The following is a 14,531-nucleotide window of genomic DNA, read 5'->3' on the forward strand; positions in this document are numbered from 1 at the left end:
ATATGATTGTCAATGAAGGTAGTGGTGAAGAGAAAAAAGTGCTAAGCCTGAACTTGGAATTTTTCAAGACGACTCTCCTTATCTCAGCATCTGAGTATCTCCGTCTCTGAATGTTGATCTTGTTCATTTATGAGTTGAGGATGTTTGTATTCCATTGTGTCTGTCCAGTTTGTCTGTAATGTGAATGAGCGTCAGCCTGTCTGCCTTGGATTGTAAATTGTTAGGGAGAAGAGGCAAGGCTTAGCTAATTCTCTCTGTGAATCATTTAGCACAGCAGAGCACCACATGCAATTAGAGATTTAATAACTGTTTCTTAAGGCCTTTGGAAGGAGGTTTAGTCCCATTTATTGCTTTCTTGATCCTGCTGGCACTTCTTAAGAGTGTGGGGAAAGTCGACTTGATTTATTACATTGTCAGCCTGGAAGCTTCTGCTGAATGTGATGACTGAGGCCTATTGCTGATATCTGTGGGTGAATGTCTGTGTGGTGTAATAAATATATTTGGTCTTTATCCCCAGGTTCCTGGCACAGAGCCCTTAAAACCCTTGGGATTTCATGATTGATAGCAGTGTCTTTTGTATTCATAGGAGCCCCTTTTGAGCACACCTGAGTTTATGCTAGTGAGAGGACTTGGGGTGGGGTCCCTAGATGGGGCTGGTCCCCAGAGAGATCAACTGATTAGAGGGTTGGGATTTTCAGCCCCATCTACCAACCTGTGGGAAGGTTGGGAAGGTACCCCTGCTTCCATGAGGACAGACGCTCCTGTGCTCAGGACCCTTCTAGACCTTGCTCTCTGTACCTCTACATCTAGCTGTACATCTGCATTCCTTTACAATATCCTTTATAATAAACTGGTAAATGTAAATAAATGTTTCCTTTAGGTTTGTGAGCCATTCTAGCAAATTATCTGTCCAGAGGAGGGGATCATGGGAACCCCAATTTATACCAGTACAGAAGTACAAGTGACCACCTGGACTTGCAATGGGCATCTGAAGTGGAGGCAGTCTTGTGGGACTGAGCCCTTAACCTGTGGCATCTGATGTTATTTCCAGGTAGACAGTGTCAGAATTATGTTAAATCTGTGGGACCTCCAGTTAGGGTCTACTGAAAATTGGAGTGTTGCTTGATGGTGTTAGAAAACACTCCAGTCTGAAATGTTATGTTTTCACATTTTTGTAGTTGTTTGATGTGATACTATTATACATATTTGGCAAGTTGACTGAAATATGTTTTAAAATTTGATTCACTTTAGTGTGAAATTCAAATCTTGTGGAATTCAAAGTTCTCTCAAATAAATGGAGAATTGTAAAACTTTATTTTGACTTTAGCAACTGTTATTGGGGATGGAATGCTTAACCCTTGAATTTTAACTTTAACAAGAGAAGGCTCTCCTTACCAGCACAGGTGTAAAACCTGCACAAAGGCCCAGGAAGACAAGGCACTTCTATTTTCTCCATTTGTTACTGACTCGGTACAATAACATTTAGTTTTCCTTTATTTCATCTCATCCTATATGCTAATAAGTACTGTATGAGGTTTAACAAACATCTACAAAAGCATTTAATAATAAAAAAGTTTTTCTTTTTTAGATTTTTTTTTATTTTTGATGTGGACCATTTTTAAAGTCTTTATTGAATTTGTTACGATATTGCTTCTGTTTTATATTTTGGTTTTTTGGCCGCGAGGCATGTGGGATCTTAGCTCCCCAACCAGGGATAAAACCCACACCCCCTGCACTGGAAGGTGAAGTTATAACCACTGGACTGCCAGGGAAGTCCCAATAAAAAAGTTTTTAAAAAATATCTAAGAAAGCAGGGGTCAGGAGCAGGAAAAAAAAAATCTAAGAAAGCAGTCAGAGACCCTTGATTTTGAGTCCCTCTAAATCGGAATTAATGTTCTCACTAAGCGTGGGGGTGTTAGCAGGAGTGAAAAGGAGATGGTCAGATCAAGAGAACAGCTGAAGTTAGCTATGGAACAGAAGGGAAATATTATTCCAAGAAAATATGTAAACATTGTCGCAGGTACTATTGTTATTAAAGTTAGCAATGTTAACCCTCAAAATATCCAAATCAATCAACAGTCACTCCTGTTTTCTATCCATTCTATCAATGTTCTATTTGTGGACCCTTATTTAATGAGGGCTTATTATGTGCTAGATTTTGAAATGTTTAAAGAAGGTAGACACAGTCATGGCCCTCATGGAGCTTACAGTCTATCCAGATAAGAAAGTTACACAGCGGGTTGCCTTGCTGGTGGGAGAGGGTGTTGACTAGAGAGGAACACAGGGGAACTTTCTGGGGTGATGGAAATGTTCTGTATATTGTGGTTGGTGATTACATGGGTGTATGCTGTCACCAACACACTGGATGAAACACTTAAGATCCATGCATTTTACTATATCTTAATTGTACCTCAATTTTGAAACAGAAGCAGCCATCCCCCCCAAAAAAAGCAGTTACAATACAATGTGACAAATGGTTTGACAGAGTGAACGTAGAGTGTTATGTGCACATACATTAGGGTACCTGGCCCGGTGTTAGGGGTTCAGAGAAAGCTTTCCTGAAAAACTATGCAGAGCTGGTATCTAAATGTTGATTAAAGATAGCCAAGTGAGGAGTTCTTTCCAATAGCGAAATTGCATGTGCAAAGCCCCAGAGGCAGGAGAGAATGTGACCCATACTGAACTGTGCAAGCAGTTCATTATGGTTAGAGTGGAGGTTGTGAGGTGAGGTTGGTGGGAGGTGAGGCTGGAGAGATGAGCAGAGCACAGAACAAGAAAGGCCCTGTAAAGCTATTTTAACAAGTTTGGATGTTATCATGAAGCCATGGGGAAGCCCCAAAGGATTTTCAACAGGAAGAGACAAGGTCCAACTTACAGTATAGAAAGACAGTTTATCTTCAGGGCAGAGAATGGGTTGGAAGTGGGCAAGACTAACAGCAGGGAGGCAGCTGCGATAAAGTAAGAGCTGTGGCCTGAGCATGGATCATGGCTGAGGGGTGAGAGAAGTGGATGGAGTTGAGCGGAAAGTAGGGCACAGAATTGGCTGGATATGGGATTTAGGGAGAAGTCAAAGTCAAGGATGACTCCCAGGTCTCTGATGAGGTGCCATATGCCAAGACAGGGACCCAGGAAAAGGAGCAGAGGTGGGAGGGAAGTGGGCAGTGAGTAGGCAGATTTGAGGGACATGGTGCAGATGTGCATGGTCTCAGGAGAATGGTTTGCAGGTCTACATGTGGAGTTCCTTAGAATGACCGTGGTGTCTGGAGTCACAGGGCTGGTTGGGGCCGTTCAGGGAGAATCTGTAGAGTGAGAAGCGAAGAGACTCACAAGACTTTTAGGAACACCAGAGTTTGAGGGTGGGCAAAGGAGACTGAGAATAAACAGCTCAGAGAGATGGAAGGGAAACCACAAGAGTGGGGGACAAAATATCCAAGGGAAGAGAGTGGAGGTTCACATCTGTGACTTTTACATCGGTACTTCTCAATAATGATTTTTGATTGTCACAGCCTGGGGGAGGTGTTGCCACTGGCATTAGTCGCTAAAGGCCAGGGATGCTGCTAATATACTACAATGAGCAGGAAATTACCCCCAACAAAGAGTTTTCAATCCAAAATGTCACTGGTGCTGAAGTCAAAAAACCCTTGTTAAGACGTTCACATTATTCTCTGTTTATTACAATGCTACCCGTAGCATTAACTCAGAACCGTATTTCCATGTAGCTACCAATGTATATTGTGCTAGGTACTGTTTAAAGCATTTTTAAAAACAAACACACATATAATTTAGTATTTACTATCATGTGAAGCACTGTTCTAAACATGTTAATTAACCTTCACAACCTTATGAGATGAGTACTATTATTATGGCTATTTTTCAGATGAGAAAACAGAGTTTGAGTGATTTACCAAAGGTCACACACCTCAGAAGTGGGAAATCTATAATTAAAATCTGAGCTTTCTGTTTTCAGATTCTGGACTCTTAACCATGACACTGTATTGTCTGTCATTTATGCAGTCTGTATTTCCTTCTGTATTAACTATCAGTTCATCTATTTTAATCAATTATTGAGTGATATATGAGTATTCACCTTATATATTTATATTTGGGGATTTTCCAATTATCTTTCTCTAACTGATTTCTAGTTTAATTCCATTGTTTTCTGAGAATGGACATTGTATGATTTCTACTGTTCACATTTGTTAAGGTGTGTTTTATGGCCCAGAATGTGGTCTGTCTTGGTGAATATTCTATGTGAACTTGAGAAAAATGTGTATTCTGCTGTTGTTGGCTGAAGTAGTATACAGATGTCAATCATATCCAGTTGATTTATGGTGTCATTGAGCTCACCTATGTCCTTACTGATTTTCTGCCTGCTGGATATGTCCATTTCTTAAAGAGGGATGTTGAAAGCTCCAACCATGATAGTGGATTAGTCTGTTTCTCCCTGCAGTTCTATCAGTTTTTGCTTCGTGTAGTTTGTCAATGTTTTGTTAGGTGCATGCATGTTAATAATTGTTATGTCTTCTAGGAGAATTGGCCCTTTTATCATTATGTAATGCCCTTCTTTATCCCAGATAACTTTCCTTACTTTGAAGTCTGTTCTGTCTGAAATTAATAGAGCTTCTCCTGCTTTCTTCTGATTAGTGTTAGCATGGTATATTTTCTCCATCCATTTACTTTTTCTTTTTTTTTCAAAATTTATTTATTTATTTTTAGCTGTGTTGGGTCTTCGTTGCTGCGCGCGGGCTTTCTGTAGTTGCGGCGAGCGAGGGCTACTCTTCATTGTGGTGCGTGGGCTTCTTATTGCGGTGGCTTCTCTTGTTGCAGAGCACGGGCTCTAGGTGTGCGGGCTTCAGTAGTTGTGGCTCGCAGGCTCTAGAGCACAGGCTCAGTAGTTGTGGTGCACGGGCTTAGTTGCTCCGCAGCATGTGGGATCTTCCCAGACCAGGGCTCGAACCCATGTCCCCTGCATTGCCAGGTGGATTCTTAACCACTGCGCCACCAGGGAAGTCCCAAGATTTTTTCTGATGTGGACCACCTTTAAAGTTGTTATTGAATTTGCCACAATATAGCTTCTGCTCCATGCCTTGGCCTTTTGGCCGTGAGACATATGGGATCCTGGCTCCCTGACCAGGGATTGAACCCGCACCCTCTGTGGAAGGCAAAGTCTCAACCACTGGACCTCCAGGGAAGTCCCTATTATAGTGTTCTTTATCTCTAGCATTTTGGGAGTTTTTTCTTAGGATTTCTGTCTCTCTGCTTACACTGCCCATCTGTTCCTGCATGCTGTCTACTTTATCCATTAGAGCCCTTACCATGTTAATCACAGTTGTTTTAAACTCCCAGTCTGATAATTCCAACATCCCTGTCGTGCCTGGTTCTGATGCTTGTTTTGTGTCTTCAAATTGTGTTTTTTGCCTTTTGGCATGCCTTGTAATTTTTTCTTGATAGCCAGTCAGGATGTACCTGGTAAAAGGAACTACTGTAAATAGGCCTTTAGTGAAGTGGTGGTGAGGTGTGGGGAGAGGGGAAGCCGTCTATAGCCCTGTGATCGGGTCTCAGTCCTTTAAGGAGGCTGTGCCTCTGGGCTGTGAACTTCACAAGTGTTTCTCAGTTTTTTTCTCCCACCTCCCGCAGGATGGTGAGAGTGGGTTGGCGTTGTGTGTTTCCCTGCCCCAAGTCAGTTAGGCTCTGATGATACACAGTGGGTTAGGCTCTGGTTAACTAGTTTGTCCTGAGGACGGGCCTTATTAAAAACAGACTGCTCTGGCTATTTCAAAGTGGTTCCTTTTCCTTGCCAGAAGCCTGAGGAGATTCTTCTTTGATATTTACTGTGGGAACCTTGTCTAACTCCTGGAGGTAAACCTCACGATATTATGGGGGCCCCCCATGACTGGGTTTCCCTGGAGTCTTAAACTCTCAGAATCAATTATAGTTCAGGTTTCCCTGCTCAGGCACTGTTGCCCACTGGCCCCCTCATCTCCTGAGTCTCTGCTCTGGGAAGCCTCCTTGTATTCCCTTGTCTGTCAAACTTGGGGGCAGTGGTTTGCTTTGTGCCCTCTCCTCTCTTGTGGATTTAGAAGGAGTTGTTGATCTGTCAGTCTGTTCTGCTTTTTACTTGTTAGATAGGACAGAGTGGCAACTTCTAAGCTCCTTACGTGCAGAATTGGAAACCGGAAGCTCTGTTTATAATATTTTGATAGCTGTCGTAGTGCTCATCTTATATATTTCTCTATGCTCTCACTTCATTTTTTGATTATTTTATTAACATATTTTGGTTTAAAAGTCTTAAGTGTTTATATATCCATAGATCCATAGATATGTAAATATCCATAGATCTTGCCTCTGATAGCTTCCACATTGCTTATAATCCTAAACTTATTTCATGTTACATCTGGGGTAAATAAAATAATGCTTTCTCTTAGTTTAAAAAATATATATGTTTAGTTCTTTGTCTGATGTAGACTTTATTGTAGATTGGAGTATAAGATTTGTTCAGGCACAATTCCCAAAATCCACATCAAGCAAAGTCATCAGACAGCTCCAGATTCTGAGGCCTGGATTGTCTGCAAACTTAGAGCATAGATTGATCAGATTTTTTCTAAGTTGCCAGTAAAAAGCATGAACTTGGAAACTAGAGACTTGGCTTCCAGTCCCAGCTTTGCCTGCAGGTAGATGAGCACATTTGACTCTCTGAGACACAGCTTCTTCAACTATAAAAAGAGAAGGTGGGGCTTCCCTGGTGGCGCAGTGGTTGAGAATCTGCCTGCCAATGCAGGGGACACGGATTCGAGCCCTGGTCTGGGAAGATCCCACATGCCGCGGAGCAACTAGGCCCGTGAGCCACAACTACTGAGCCTGCGCATCTGGAGCTTGTGCTCCGCAACAAGAGAGGCCGCGACAGTGAGAGGCCCGCGCACCGCGATGAAGAGTGGCCCCCGCCCGGCGCAACTAGAGAAAGCCCTCGCACAGAAACGAAGACCCAACACAGCCAAAAATAAATATAAATAAATAAATAAAAATTAAAAAGAGAAGGGGGTATAAGGTCACCTTGAAGGGTCCTTGTGGCTCAAAAATTCTGTAGCAAACCTTGAAGTTCTCATTATTAAGTCCTGAATCTCTAGGCCATACATAGTAAGACTCTGTTCAACCTATACCATTCCATGAGATAACTGTTAAATAAATGGGATGGCTAAGGGTGGTGATAAAGTTAATTCATATATTGAGACCCACAAAATGGAGGCCACCCCAGTGGCCCAGCCCAAGTCACAAATCTAAACCTAAGTCAGCCTGCATTTATGGGAAATACCTGTCAGAAAAACCTACAATACACCAATCGCAATCCTCTAACTCAGCTTTAGCTACTTTACCTCACCCTAGAAAATAGGACCTGCTAGCCTTAAAAGGAAATTCCCACCTCCTGGCCAGTCATGCCCTGTTTCCATGCTGCTGCTTGTAACAGCTCTATAAAATTCACTCTCACTCAAGATCCTTTGGGAAGGGTGCTCCGCTGCTTGTGAGGTCCCGTACGCCCCCAATCCACAGGTTGTTGTCTCTTGAATTAGGGACAGTGAACTTGTTACTAAATTGTTTTAGTTTTGTCATTTGACAGTAGTCAAAAGGTACACACTTCCGGTTATAAGTTCTGGTGGGGACTTCCATGGCGGTCCAGTGGTTAAGAATCAACCTTCCAATGCAGGGGATGCAGGTTCGATCCCTGATTGGGGAACTAAGATTCCCACATGCCTCGGGGCAACTACTGAGCCCGAGCACCACTACAGAGAAGCTTGCGCGGCTACAACGAAAAATTCTGCTTGCCGCAGCTAAGACCCGATGCAGCCAAAAGTAAAGTAAATAAATAAATATTAAAAAAAAAAAAAAGATAAGTTCTAGGGATGTAATGTGCAGCGTGGTGACTATAGTTAACAATACTGTATTGTATATTTGAAAGTTGCTAAGAGAGTGGATCTTAAAAGTTCTCATCACAAGAAAAAAATATAACTGTGAGTGATAACTAAACTTACTGTGATAATCATTTCACAATATATATATATGTATCAAATCATTATGTTGTACACCTTAAACTAATATAATATTACATGCCAATATCTCAAAACTGGAAAGCATAAAATTAGAAATGGGAGGGAATTCCCTGGCAGTCCAGTGGTTAGGACTCCGAGCTTCTACTGCAGGGGGCGCAGGTTCGATCCGTGGTTGGGGAACTAAGATCCTGCAAGCCCCCAGGCCCGGCCAAAAAAAAAGAAAGAAAGAAAGAAAAAGAAATGGGAAAATGGCTAACTTAAAAATAATTTTTTTTTTTTAAAGATTTATTTATTGATTGATTGATTACTATGTTGGGTCTTCGTTTCTGTGCGAGGGCTTTCTCTAGTTGCGGCAAGCGGGGGCCACTCTTCATCGCGGTGCGCAGGCCTCTCACTATTGCGGCCTCTCTTGTTGCCGGGCACAGGCTCCAGACGTGCAGGCTCAGTAGCTGTGGCTCACGGGCCTAGCCGTTCCGCGGCATGTGGGATCCTCCCAGACCAGGACTCGAACCCGTGTTCCCTGCATTGGCAGGCAGACTCTGAACCACTGCGCCACCAGGGAAGCCCAATAATTTTTTTTTAACTCTGCTTAGCATGTTATTTTCTCTTGGTGGGTGTTCCTATTTCGTGCACTTAGTACAGAGCTTGCTACAAGTAAGCAAACCAAGAGTTCTCTTAAAACTTAGAAAGGCCAAGAAATAGACAACCAGAAAGAGCACAGGGAATGAGGCACGTTTCACAGCGCGTGGGAAAGTCGTGCCCTTACACTCTGATCTGGATATGGCTCCTCTTCACTTAGTGAGTGATTGTACTTGTTTTCATGTTCAGTGCTACCATTTCACATACCTTCATTGCTGAAGGCCTTAAAAGTAACTGTCATCACCTGATGACATGACCATATTTAGCTGAATCACCACCAAGCATTGTTTCTCTCCAAATCCAATCTGTTTACCCATCTCTGTTCCCCTTCTGCAAGTGTTCTTGGGCCCTTTGTCCACTGAGTCTCAGCTGAAAGCATTGCTTCTGATTTCCAAAGAACAAAAACAGAGATATTTTCTGTTCCAAAGAGTAACTTCTGTACTCTATCAGTCACACCTGGTGGGGGAGGAAATTGCTTTACTAGTCAAAGAAACCTTGTTCTCAAGGGCACCATGATGGTAAGGAGAATTACAGGATGTTTGAGGAGGCTCATTTCAAAGTACAGAGATGGAGAGACTTCTGGGTTTTTTTGACTAGGAAAGATATCTGCAACAACATGGCTGGACCTTGAGGATACTATGCTAAGTGAGATAAATCAGACAGAGAAAGACAAATACTGTATGATACCGCTTATATTTGGAATCTAAAAAAACAAAAATCATGGGGACTTCCCTGGTGCTCCAGTGGTTAAGACTCAGCACTTCCAATGCAGGGGGCACAGGTTTGGTCCCTGGTTGGGGAACTAAGATCCCACATGCTACGTGGCGTGGCCAAAAAATGAAACAAATAAACAAACAAACCCAGAACCATGAAAGCAGAGAGTAAAATGGTGGTTACCAGGGATTGGGGGTGGGGAAATGCGAGAGATGTTTAAGGGTACATACTTGCAAAGAGTAGATTAGTAAATCCTGGAGACCTAATACACAATTCAGTGACTGTAGACAACGATTGTGTTGTAGACATTAAACTTGCTAAGAGACTGTAGTCTCTTAATTGTTCCCAACACTAGCGAAAAGAGAATTGTTTGACAGAAGTGTTAGGAAAGGCTACAATGGCAACCATATTGCAATATAAATGTATCTAACCAATATGTTGTACACCATAAACTTATACAACGTTGTATGTCAAATATATCTCAAAGAAAAGACAAATACACTAGAGTATTTTAACACAGACATGATGAATAAAATTACTTCAGTTGTGTGGAATTTTGTCTTAAAACTGGAGAATGAATATTCAGTAGAATACTGAATATATATTTTTCTTTCTTTAGCAGGCTTGCCTTTTATAGTGGGTTGAATGGTGGCCCTCCAAAAGGTATGTCCACCCAGAACCTGTGCATGTGACCTTATTTAGAAAAGGATCTTTGTAATTAAGGATCTCAAGATGAAATCATCCTGGATTATACAGTTGGGCCCTAAATCCAATGACCAGGGTCCTTTTTTATTTATTTATTTATTTTGGCTGTGTTGGGTCTTCGTTGCTGCACACGGGCTTTCTCTAGTTGCCACGAGCGGGGACTACTCTTCGTTGTGGTGCGTGGGCTTCTCATTTTGGTGGCTTCTCTTGTTGCGACCACAGGCTCTAGGCGCCCGGGCTTCAGTAGTTCTGGCACATGGGCTCAGTAGTTGTGTCTCGTGAGCTTTAGAGCACAGGCTCAGTAGTTGTGGCTCACGGGCTTAGTTGCTCTGCGGCATGTGGGATCTTCCCGGACCAGGGATCGAACCCGTGTCCCCTGCACTGGGAGGCGGATTCTTAACCACTGCGCCACCAAGAAGTCCCTCCAGTGTCCTTTTTTGAGAAAAAATTGAGGTATAATTGAATATAACATTAGTTTCAGGCGTATAACAATGATTCGGTATTTTTTTAAATAAATTTGTTCATCTATTTATTTTTGGCTGTGTTGGGTCTTTGCTGCTGCGCGTGGGCTTTCTCTAGTTGCAGCAAGCGGGGGCTACTCTTCATTGTGGTTCACGGGCTTCTCATTGCGGGGCTTCTCTTATTGTGTGGGCTTCAGTAGTTGTGGTGCACGGGTTTAGTTGCTCCGTGGCATGTGGGATCTTCCCGGACCAGGGCTCGAACCTGGGTCCCCTGCATTGGCAGGCAGATTCTTAGCCACTGTGCCACCAGGGAAGTCCTGACTTATTTATTTTATAACTGTAAGTTGGTACCTTTTGACTCCTTTCACCCGTATCACCCACCCCCCACCCCAATGACCAGTGTCCTTATAAGAGGAGAAGATGTTGTACACCTGAAACTAATACAATGTTATATGTCAACTACATCTCAATTAAACTGAGAAAAAAAGTAAAGAAAAAGAAGAGAAAATACAGAGAAGGCCATGTGAAGACAGAGGCAGAGACTGGGGATGCATCCACCACCAAGGAATGCCTGGGGCACCAGAAGCTGGAAGAGGCAAGGAAGGGTCCACCCCTAGAACCTTTGGAGGAAGCATAGCCCTGCCATCACCTTAATTTAGGACTTCAGGCCTCCAAACTGTGAGAGAATACATTTCTGTTATTTTAAGCTACCAAGCTTGTGGGGTTTGATATGGCAACCCCGGGAAACATAGATGCCACTTCAGACATTTTTCTCTCATCATGGCCATTTAAACTCTATGAGGAGAGGGGCTGAGTCCCTCTTTTCAATGCTTGGCACGTAGTGGGTGCTTAATATATATCAAATGATATGAGATATCAATACCAGTGGGAAATTGTATCGACTCCACATTTCAGTGGTAGGTGAATTGTTTCCCCAATACTGTATGATGTTTATAAAGATGTTCTATGTGAACACAAATCTAATGTACAAGAATTAATAAAGAATTAACTTGCTTTGCCAGGTCTGTCTCTTTACTAGAAGAATAGCAATACAGTTGAGCATAGTACTGGGCTGGGGATAGGAGACTTGGCAACTATTCTAACTTTCATCATTGCCTCATGAGCCTCAGGCAAGAGGGTTCACTTCTGTGACTCAGTTTCCCAAGCCATGAAAAGAAAATCCTGTCTCCTTTCTGCCTACTAAGGAGGATCATGGGGCTTCCCTGGTGGCGCAGTGGTTGAGAATCTGCCTGCCAATGCAGGGGACACGGGTTCGAGCCCTGGTCTGGGAAGATCCCACATGCCGCGGAGCAACTGGGCCCGTGAGCCACAATTACTGAGCCTGTGCTCCGTAACAAGAGAGGCCACGATAGTGAGAGGCCCGCGCACCGCGATGAGGAGTAGCCCCCGCTTGCCACAAGTAGAGAAAGCCCTCGCACAGAAACGAAGACCCAACACAGCCATAAATAAATAAATAAATAAAAATTAAAAAAAAAAAGAGGATCATGGGGGGCCAGGCTGGGTGGGGGTGGGGAGCCTGTAACGTGCTCCAGCTTAGTTAAGAGAAATGTGAAATGGCCCTGCGTTATTTTACTCTCTGGAAACCAGTTTAAAGTTCTGTTCCTGTCTCACTTTCTATATCAGGATTCTTCAACCATTCAGCAGAGTGGAAGACAAAAGCTGCCCAGTTAGTAATCATTATCTACTTTTTTACAGATGGAGAAATTTAAGGCAGAAGAGGGTTACATGTTGAAGTCAGCAAAGTAATTCACCAAGAGAATTCCAAAAAGATTCTGAGTCCAGAACAAAATGATTTTGTGGAACCATCTGTTCTCCAGCTGCAAAGGTGCTTTGCTAAAGTGCAGTATTGTTGAAACCATTGTTACTGTAGCAGAAGTCGATCAGGCAATCAGGATTCAGATAAGGCCTGAATTAAGCATTCCAGTGAAGAGATGCTTTTTCATTCTAAAGGTGAGCAGATTTTATGACCTATCTACAACTTTGGCATTTGCAAACTCAGATTAAAAGAGGATGGAGAGTCCCTTTGGTCTTTTAAGTCATGAAATTTAAGCAGTGGCCACAAAGAAGGTGGATTATCTTGACTGGGTGAAATAGTTATACTGTATTTGTGAAGGTGACCAAGAATAAACAACATAGCAAACCAGATACAAGGCTCAGTTACTTTTGTTTGGCTCACATCTAGGCAACCCGAGTCAGGCACTAATCTAATGATGCAGCTTAACTCAGATGAGGGGTGGGGGTGGGGAGGTGGTGGAGAGATGCAAGTGCTGGAAGTGAGACAAGAATGGCAGAATGCAGAGAATTGTTTAAACTGGGTGATGGATATATGGGAGTTCATTACACTATTCTGTTTACTTCATATATGTTTGAAATTTTCCAAAATAAGAAATGGCTTAGTACAGCAAGTGGCTAACCAACTCTGCAAAAGGCTCATATGGTCCTTCATGATTTACTATCTTTGAGACAATCCTTTGCTAGAATAAAAATTGCTATTCTTCTACCCTATTGTCTAAAGAGTACACGTGATGTTGAAAGAAATCATTTATTCAGTAACTTTTAAAATTTTTAATAAACCTTATGCTGCTTCTTGAATTTGAGAAAGGTTTTTGAAATTATTTGACTTAAGAGTGCATTATGGGACTTCCATGGTGGCCCAGTGGTTAAGAATCTGCTTGCCAATGCAGAGTACACGGGTTTGAGCCCTGGTCTGGGAATATCCCACATGCCGCGGAGCAGCTAAGCCCGTGCACCACAACTACTGAGCCTGTGCTCTAGAGCCCGCGAGCCACAATTACTAAGCCTGTGCTCCTAGAGCCCGTGCTCCGCAACAAGAGAAGCCACCACAATGAGAAGCACGTGCACCACAACAAAGAGTAGCCCCCGCTCGCGCAACTAGAGAAAGCCTGCATGCAGCAACGAAGACCCAACGCAGCCCAAAAGAAAAAAAAAAACAATCCTTTCAGCCTCTTATTCCAACCACTACTGCAGTGACCTTTAAAAAATAAATAAATAAAAGAGTGCATTGTGAATTCAATAAAAGAATTTTTTTGAGGGATTAAAAAAAGACAAACTCAGAGATCAGCCCCATTACGTATTAAGCAAGTAGTTTAGCTGCAATAAATTATCCCACATGTCTTGGGAATACTTTTACTCTGAAATACAAAGTATTAGGCTGTTGATGATTATGTTAGCAACAGACCACATTTTCTTGAACCCCAATTGGTACAGTTAGTACACAGTTGAAAGAAAAGTGTCATTATATAAAGTTTGAAACAAAGAAAAAATTTTGATCACATAATGTGTCTCTTTTACTGAAAAACTATGATGTTTAAGCACAAAAATGCCTCTCAAGCTTCAGGACGTTCCAATTTCAAGTATTTAGCAATTGTGAACTCATGTGTACCCTATTTACTTCCTTATTTGAAAAATTTTTTCTCCCTTATTTTTTTCAATATTATATTCCTTCTCAGTCTTCCAGAAGGACGAATTCACTCAAACATTTATTGGGAGCTTTACTTTAAGTTAGGCACAGAATAAGACAAGTCTTCCTCAAGAATTGCAGTTTTAAAATGGTCTTCAATACAATCTCTCCGTACTCCTGGTTTTTTTTGTTGTTTTTATTGCTTTTCTCTGGTCACTCTCCAGCTGCATTAACTCTTTTTTTTTTTTTTGGTGCTGATTCTCAATATCTTTATTATGATTACAGCTTTATTGAGATATAATTCACAGACAGTTCACTCATTTAAATTGTACAATTCAATAGTTTTTAGTGTATTTACAGAGTTGGGCAACCATCACCACAATAAATTTTAGAACATTTTCATTGCCCCCCAAAAGAAACCCCTGGGCCCATTAGCATTTCCCCCTAACCCCCTCAACCCTAAGCAACTACTACTCTACTTTCTGTCTCTCTGGATTTGCCTCTTCTGGACATTTCATATGCATGGAA

The sequence above is a fragment of the Balaenoptera physalus genome (genome assembly GCF_965194825.1).
Source record: "Balaenoptera physalus genome assembly, chromosome: 12".
NCBI classification, from domain to species: domain Eukaryota; kingdom Metazoa; phylum Chordata; class Mammalia; order Artiodactyla; family Balaenopteridae; genus Balaenoptera; species Balaenoptera physalus.